A 9,818-nucleotide genomic window follows, 5' to 3' on the forward strand; every position below is an offset into this window, starting at 1 on the left:
AAGCTCAAGGCCCTGAGTTCAACCCCAAGTATCACACAACCCCTGACCTGAAAGAAAGATTGTTCATTACCAACAACCATGGTCCAAGCTTAAAGTTCAGATCTCTCTTGCTTAAGATGTTAGTCTTTGAACACAGTTTCTCTCATTTTTAACATTGACAGTGAAGAGCTAGATGATTTTAAGCCTTTTTGTGTCCTATGCTGTTTGCACAGTGATACTATATTCTCAAACACTAATCCATAGCCAGCTATGGAAGAAGGAATTACTTTAACACTCCCCTGGCAGGCTAAATAGCCAGATTTTTGGTTAAGTCACCTCTGGCCAGATAGAAGTTTTATGCAAAACTGTTACAGTCTTTCTCCTATTCAAAAGACTCACAGGATTTCTGGAATTGCTTTCAAATAACTCTTACCAAACACATTTCAATAAGAGATGTCTATATTGATCAGGGATACATGGATTGAATTTTCCTAAGACTTAAAACTTAATTTAAAAGATTATAACAAAATTAATTTTCAATTTTGCCAAAGCTAAAAACTTAATTCACTTACAACACTGTGAATTCAAAAAGCCACTGGACTCTTGCTTTTTAAAATGGTTCCTTTGCTGCCCATATGTTACTTTTTTTTCCTCAAACTAGGATTAGGTGATTGAAAATGCAGTTAGTTTTTTTTGTTTGTTTGCTTTTTGTTGTTATTGTCTTTTGTTTTTCTATTAGGAAGTATTTGAGGAAAATTGGATTTAAATTCCTGAGGTCTACATGCCCAGAGAAGACAGTTACTCAGTACTCCTTTAGGTCAATTGGCCTTTCTAACATTTGTCAGTAGCCTTAAAAATATATGCCCCTACCTAAAGAAAGGCAATATTAAAGAGTATGAAGAAACAAGATCTGTCACCAAGCCAGTTGGAACCCATTGTAATTCCCAGCTACACTGGAGGCAAAGATGGAAGGATTGTCCAAAGGTGACCTAGACAAAAAAAAAAGGGACCATATCAAAATGGTCAAAATAATAACAATGAAAAAAAAAAAAAAACACTGAAAGCAAAAGGTCTGGAGCTGTGACTCAAGTGGTAGAATATTTGCCTAGCAAGCATGAAACCCTGAGTTTAAGCCCCAGTACCCAAACATATACACATACACACCACACCAAAAAAAGATGAATGATTAGGGTTGTATCTACGTAGCTCGGTGTAGAACACTTGCCTAGCACATGCAGGGACCCTCTGTTTGATCACTAATACTAAAAAACAAAAAATAGAAGATGAATGATGCCTAGCCTAATGTGCCCCTTCCCAAAAAAGAATGAAGTTAAGCAGGATGTTAGGACACAATAGTATAATGTCTAACAGTGTACTATTCAATAGGGTGGCTGTTTGTCACATGTGGGTGCTTACATTTAAACTCAAATTCATTTGAACAAAATTAAATATTCAGCTTATGAGTTGCAATGGCCACATTTAAAATACTTACTGGATAGAAAGCTCTATTGGTCAGTGCTAGCCCAAAGTAATGCTTACCATGTAACAGGCATTGTGAAAACTGAAGAAAAGAATGATAAACAGACTGATACACACATTTTGAATAGTTAAGATGGAGTAAAGTTTTTTTCTCAAAGAAAACAAATTTACTTTTTCTGCTTTTTTGTGTATTCAAAAATCTTTGTCTTAATCTTCAACTTTTATGGTTATCTTAATATATTAATATATATTAATTGTATATGTATACACCATTCCAGAAAGATTATTTGGCTTATCCACTGACATTATTAAAGTGGTTTCTAACAGTAACTGTAAAATATGAAATCAGTTATATTTTTCTCAATTATTAAAGGTACTTTGTATTATTCATATTCATTTCATATCTCAAAACTCAGAACTAAGAATTCTCATCCTTGGTTTATAGATAGGGAAACATGTTTATGACATCAGTTGCCTTTTGATGTTGAATATAGCTGTATTCAACTTACAGGAATTAAGTAATACTTTACAGTAGCACAACTAATAACAATACACCCAGGGCTTAAGGTTCTCTCCCTTAAAATTCAGTAATATTGATACTAAACCACGCACAAGAAGGACAAAACCACAACCCTTCAACTCCGCAGACTCAGTCCTAACATTTGGTATCAGATCCTTTCCACAATAATGGAGCTGAATCCATTGAGCTGTGATGAAAATTTTGAAAATAATGGTAAAAATATTTAGGAAAGGCACATCATTTTGAAAGATTTTATCTGCATTCCTTTAATTTTAACAGAGTCTTTCAGGTGCTATACATATAGAAAGAGAAATAGAATTTTATACCTGTACAATAGAAGCAACATAGCACTGTTCTCACCAACATAACCTCTGGAGTAGGAATGCTTGGCTCGACTTACAAATTATGTGATCTTGAGCTGAGGCGCTCCAGCTCTAAGTTTCCTCACATGTAGAAATTGGAATATTACTTTTCTCTAGATTTACATTAATGAGCACAAGTAATGTAATAAAAATAATATCTAAAGACTCATTGATTGAGTTTTTTGGTTGTTGTTGCTATAATTATGATAATGTTGATGAAAATAATAAATTTGAAATCACTATTTTCAAAGATGGCTCAAAATGAGCAGAAAGTTTCTTAGTTTTCATGATTTTATGTAATTTCATTCCACATTGGATACTGAACTGACATTGTGACTGGTTTCAACCACTAGAATATGGTAGGCATGACTCCAGTTGGGACCCTAAGGCTTTAAAGAGCTTACTAGCTTCTTTTGGGAGTTCTTGAGTCATCACTGTTCAGCTAAGTTGGTAGAAATTACATGGAGAGAACACTTGAAAAAAACATCAAGAGAAAGGGAGAGCATGGAGTCTAAATAAAGATAAAGATTGGGTGGCCTGTCATGCCAGTTCAGACCAACCTCCCAGTCATCCCTTCCAAGGCACTGGAAGCCATCATGGATATTCTAGTTTGGGGCACCATTTGACAACTGTATGAGTGGCCCCAACAGATTAACCCAGCCAGCTGAGCCTTAGTCAAACAGAAAAAACATAAGAAAAAATTAAACATTAGTATATTAAGTCACCAAATAGTGAGGCGGTTCATCATGCACCAACTAATAAACAGAACATCCACTATCCTGTACAAAACTACATACCAATTTTCAAAATTATTTAATCAAAGATGCAATTTAAGACTTTTACCCATTGCCTTTCACTTTTAAAAGGTTTTTATTTCTCTGCAATATCTACCTCATCTTTGTGTTATTTCTAATGCTCTTTACTATGTTTAAGCAAGACCTTTCTTCCATTTCTGTGTCTCATATCCACAGCATTTTCACTACCAGTGATAATCTCCTCTTTAGCTGAGGCCAATATATTTTCATTTTCTTCTTCTAGGAGACCTTCCTTAACCTTACTTCTATTCTTCCTGGGCTCACATGCACACATTTTATACCACATAAAGGCATTCTTGGTATATGGTTTATTTGGGAGTAAGTAATGTTTTTGCCTCAATCTAATTTATTCTTTCAAGAGCAGGAATATATTTGTTTTTCTGTCCACATACAGTATTTAGTATACTGTGCAATCCCATATTAGTCTGTCTTCCAGAGCTTCTAGATAAGCCCTAGAATTAGCTGACTGAAATGTCAATGTAAGTTCATTAATTTGTAATGAAAATGGTAACTTGCAGGTCACTAACACTACACAATATTTTCTGCATGTGATAGCATTTTTACCCTCTAGGCAATTGACATGGGAAGGCAAATTAGAGTAGTCAAAAGTTTTCTTGATGTGGCTAGAATATAACTTAAAAGATTTGAATGCCTAGTGCCATCTAAGCAAGTCTTGTGAATGTAGGTGCATAATAAGGTTATACCCATTGCCTAGTCTAGAAAATCCTCAGGCCAAGCATACTGTTTCCAAGGTTGTGTTGAATAAACACTCCCCAATTGAATTTGTTTGTTTACTAAGCACCTAGCATGTGCCAGGCATTAGTATAAAGCAATGACTTAATAGTAAAAAATACTTACCTAAGAGGGAGTTACATTCTAGGAAAGTTTCTGGCTTACTGTTAAGCTCCCTAAAATAAAGTCTAAAAAACAAGTCTATGTCCATATATATTGCTTTTCCACATTAGAAAATGTGTATTTGACTTCAAATTTTGAACCTGCAATAGCACAAAAATAAGCAAATAGGCTGGAATTAAAATTTGAGTTTGCCGGACAAGTAAAATATTAAACTTTATTTCTTACTCCATGATTTATAAACCATTAAACCCTTGTGCCAGCACACGAATCAGTATAGCTCTTTTTTTAAAAACTTGGATTTTTAAAATAACTCCTAAGCAAGTATCAAGTGAAGTCTATGTCCTCTGATTTGTTTTAAACCAATTTATATTTCTTTAAAATGTCCAAAATCATCTAGAAAGTGAAGGAGAATCTTATTTGCTCAATATTATGTTATTCCACCTCTGTCAGTATTAGTTTCACCACCACACTACAGGAAACAAACACATTTTTCATTTTACTAACATTAAAAGTGGTCAAAGGCTCACTTATATCTAAGGATTAAAAAATATATTCAACTAGATTTGGTAGAAATGTTTTCTCTTTGCCCCTTACTCTCTAGAAGCATAAGCATTTAATCTTTAGTAATATAGTTGAATGACCTGAAAATGTCTATAAGCACATTTTACCCTGCTTATCTAGTGCTCCACTCTGTTCATTGGGATCAATGTTTAGATTATTTGCAGAGAGGGAACAGCACCTCATCAATGCCTGTAGAATGTCAAGGGGTCATCTGAGCATGAATCCACCATTGGAGCCAGGAAGGAATGCATTTACTTTTAACAGGCTGCAGTTTCAGTCTGTGAAAAATTAGTATGTCAAGAGATAGCCATTTAAGGAGGGCTAGTGTAAAGTTACTCCACCATTAGGCCTATTGGAGAGAAATGTCCAACAGTTGAAGGAAGCTCCAGGGTATTAATAGAGAAGAAATAATGACAACAAAGCAAACAGTCAAATTACAACATATGATAGGAACAATGCTAGCAACAAAAATAGCTCTTACAGAACTCCAAGGTTTACACATTTGAATTACTATGAGTGCTTCCTAAAGATTCCTCATTATAACATTATACTGCCTCTCCCTATAAAGTACTTACATAATATTGAAATTTTATTAACATATTTTATTAACACCTAGCATTTTCTATTTTATTAAAGTACAAGACACATTTAGTTCTCTTTGTTTTTCTTTTTCCTCAATTACACTTTTTCCACTTTTCAGTGCATCAGTATGTCAAAAATCCTTTTTCCTGGAGGTTTTTGGTATAAACCTTATGAAAAACATTAGAGCATTTAAGATCAAATTCACTGCCCTGGTCAAAGAAAAGATTATGAGTGGCTCAGTAATATCATAGGAAGATCATAAAATCAGGCATTTATTACCTATTTCTCATTGGATAGATATTTAACTTCTATTTCTTCATCTATTAAAAAAGTATAATAACGTCATTTCAAAAAGTTATCAGGTGGAATGAGTTATTAATGCCTCTAACATAACCTAATACATAAAAGTTAGTTATATGTCTATTAAAAAACTATATGATAAGTCACGGTAGAAAGTGAAAATGGAAAAAAATCCTAAGCATCCAAAATATTTATTAATGTTAATTATCACTACCATGTATCCCAAGAAGGTATTCCTACACTAAGTCTTTTTCATTAAGTGCACTGCTTTAAGGGTCAGCAACTCAAAGGAAAAGATGCCAAGATTTCCCAGTAACATGGGAATCTAGACTTTACAGGAGATGCTCTCTAGACACTTGAGACAGCTGTTCCATGTCAGATAAACCCACTCTTCACCTGGTAGGAGTGTCTGTACCTATATCACAACACAACAGCTTGTGGTGAGTCTTGTGTGAAAGTTCTTGACCACAGAATTTGTGCAGCAAAAATAGTGCTGGCAAAGAAAATTGAGAACTTTAAGGAAACTATAATAGAACTAGCATCCTTTCTAGGTTGGTTTAAGAACACTTTTTTTTTTTTTTTTTACAAAATCACGTCTATAATTCAGATGGTTTTTCAAAGGACAGAGAGCAGAAGGAATTTTATGTTCCTTTTTTTTTCTAATACCTGTGTGATATATCATCTAAATCCTTACTATTACAGTCCTTTCCTTATCACTTCCAGGGAAAGAGAACAACTCAGAGCAGGTGAATTATTCCTAAGAAAACTTGACTTATTCAAAGTCTAGTAAGAGGATTAGCCCAGACTTCTTGTCTGAAGTGCTTTTATTTATGCATGGTTGATGAAGGCAGGCTAGGATTCCTATTTAGTTTGATATGCACTCTAATCCCATTATTTTTCTGCTACTGTGGCCTCACTTCAAAATTTTCAGTCTCATGTTCTTAGACCAACTTTCTTCACAGGCAAATTGTTCTTTACAATCTCTATCCAATGTCACTCAACTGGCATTTTGAAATGCAATGCTGTTCTCCAGAATCTGACTTCTGGGGTGCAGTCAAAATTCCTGCAAATATATGCATATTGCAATATATTGCATATATTGGCAAATAAAATTATCATCAACTTATTCTGAAATGTAATTTAAAATGGTTGTGGTACTGCACAGAATGCAGTGGATAATAAAAGATGCCTGAAGCATTGTACCCATTCACAGTGATCCAAATTCCCCTGTGTTGAATGGTCTGATAGGCAGAGAGACAATGGGAAATGTGGAGCAGACTATGGAGTTCAAGAGAAGAGAGCACCCTGAGGGAGAGAGGCCAATGGGTTAAAGAACAGCCTTAAAAGAAGCTTAAATATTGTTGGAGGTAAAGAAGGGGAATTCCAATGACAAGGGTTAAAGGAACAGTGTTAGCAAAGGCATAGATTTCAAAAACCCATTCGGATGATACTGAGAGGACCAGGGTACCTGAAATCAAGACTTAGAGAGAATGTAAGGAGATGGACTTGCTTCACACTATGGAGAACATGTCATATCTGGTCAGGCTATTAAAGATATTCAACAAGGTAGTCTGGTAAGGTGGTTAAAGTACAATCTGAAAAGCTAAGTCCAAATTTAGGTGACACCACTAACTACCTGTGGGTTCCTAGGAAAGTTATTGCACTTATTTCACCAGGAATAAAGTGAAGCCTTTGCGGGTCTGAAAGATAATGAATGCAAGATATTACTTATAATTGCTTGGGCCCCGCATGTGGCAGCACTAAAGAAATAAGTGAAGAAAACACGATCAATTCCTTCAACATGAGTTTAGGTTAAAGAGTTTGGGAATTGATAGGTCAGCTGAAAGCAGTCCTTTTTGTTTGTGTTAATCAGGAAAATACTATGATGAAAACTGATTTAGAGATAAAGAATCTACTAATCTTACAGTGGGAGATGGATGCAGAATAGCAAGAAGTAAAGGAAACACCAGCTGGGGCTGGAGTTTGTATAACAAATATTAGAATGACATTCTAGCTAAAAGTTAGGAACGATAAAATGTATATCATTCGTGCACATGTTTTGCTGAGACCCAAAATGCTAATATGGCTGTAGTCACATGACACTGAGCATTCCAGATCACATCTAAATGCTAACATGGAGAGGAACATCCTAGTTACGAGAGCCCATATTCTTTCAAAGGAATTCCAAACAAAGGATTTCCTTTGTTTGTTTGTTGTTTTTGTTTTGTTTTTAAATTTCACAATCATTATCTTTATTCATTAAGAAACCATTTTTTGACTGGTGCCTTAATTTTCCTGATATTTGCCTATTAATTACAACAGCTGAGCAGGAAAGTCCCTCTATCAAGCCCAAAGAAAACCCAGACAACCCAAAATAATCTGTGTTAAACCATGATAAAGAAACAAGAATAAATTGATGGGGAAAAAAAAAGACAATGAACTGAGCATAGACAGATTTGGTCTGAGCACTATTTCTGCTATTGTGACTTTGAAAAAAAATCACTTTCTTCTGGTTCTCAGTTTCTCTCACACAAAATTATTAAAGCAGGAGTTCTCAAAAGTCCTCCAACTCCCAAGTTTATAATACTATGACATAAGTCAAAGGGTTGAGCATCCCAAACAATCTGCTCTTGTAGAGAGCACTGTTAAGTTCTTGTAAAGGTTAATTTTCAGTCCTTTAATTAGGAAAGGGTTGAACTTAATAATATAAAAGATTGCACCTAAGAACACAATGCAAATAACATCAATAAAAATTAAAACATTATTTTTCCTAAATGGAAATCAGACATAGTTTGGCCTATTGTTAAATTTGGGGGAATATTGAAACCCAGAAGACATCAGACCATTAAGTTGGAACTTAACATGATGTAATCATTTATACCCTGAAAATTTGCAAATGCTAGAAACTTTACCTTTTTTTGAAGAGCCAATGGCTAAACATTTATCATCACACAACTGGCCTTTCCAAAGTAGGATAAATCAACTAAGCAGTATTAAACAACAGAGTCTGTTTTTGCAATATTTGAATCGTGAATGGCTCCCTGCATAAACAGTAGAAATTGTTTCTAAGAGTAATTCAGAGCAAATTAAGAACATTTAAAACAACATGAAGCAATATGTTACAAATAATAAAACTTCTCTTTCATTTTCATCTTTTCCCTATTGTCTCAAAACAATTGTGATTTGTATAAATGGAAGCTACCTGGAAGATATGGACCCTAATTCCATAGTCCAGATGGAAATCACAGCCAAGTTGTTAGTTATTTAAAAAGTGACTTGTCCTCCATGAGATATCCCAGGAAATGCATTAGTTTTGCATTAAAAATCATCAAGGATAAACAAGAAAACTCACCCTGGAACCACTGCCAGTGGCTTAACATCAACCACAGAAAGAGCTCAAGGCAAGCTTTACTCCTAATAAATATCCTGATATTGAATCTAAGGGGCTCTAGATTTAGTTTGCAGGATTGCCAACACATGTTACAACGCTTCCTGGGGCCCAGCACCACAGAATCATTTTAAAAGTGAGCCAACGGTAGTGGGTGAGACAAGAGCTGTAAATCTGGACTTAATTTCTCATAAATGAAATAAATATGTCTTTTTAAGGCTTTCCGCGTGCCTATTGACAAAAAAAGAAACACTGAAGATTTACAGGGCAAAAGGACTGAAGTTGCAAGAGTCTTTGTTACAGAGGAGTGAAATGTTTGAAGCTAATTCATTAGAAAATCCTACCAGAACACTAGAGATGATTATTAGAATTTGTATTGAAAAGAGTAATTACCAAATACATTACTCCCTGTAAGTTTGGATCTCTGGATTCTTGTATTTTTCTCACTGGTTTTATCAAAATATATTCTGAACAAAAATAAAGATAACAATAAAAATAATTGACATTATTACCATTTGGCACCTCATCTGATGCTAGGTAGTGTAAGCAATCTGTTTACCCAAATGTGAGTATAATTTTTCAAAGGAAAATAATGTATACATATGTATGTAAATGCAAAAATGACACCTGGTAAAACCATTTCAGGAATGGGGAGGAGAGAGATAAAGAAGAGAGGTGAATGGGATGAATTCAAGTATGATATAGTTGATACATTGTAAGAACTTTTGTAAATGTCACAAATGTTCTCCCACCCAGCACAACAATAAAAAATAAGGACCCATGATAGAAATCACAGCAAATATCCTGATACATCTGTTCATTCAGGACTGTGATTTCCATTTTCTCCAATTGCGTTCCATATGGGACTTAGACTTCATGTCATTTTCTAAATTTAAGGATCATAAAATTAGCTAATCGTTCCTTTATGGATCTGTCAAGCTAAGAATGATTTGATGTATTAGTGACACCAACATTGT

This window comes from Castor canadensis, chromosome 9, assembly GCF_047511655.1.
Source record: "Castor canadensis chromosome 9, mCasCan1.hap1v2, whole genome shotgun sequence".
Classification (NCBI taxonomy): Eukaryota; Metazoa; Chordata; class Mammalia; order Rodentia; family Castoridae; genus Castor; species Castor canadensis.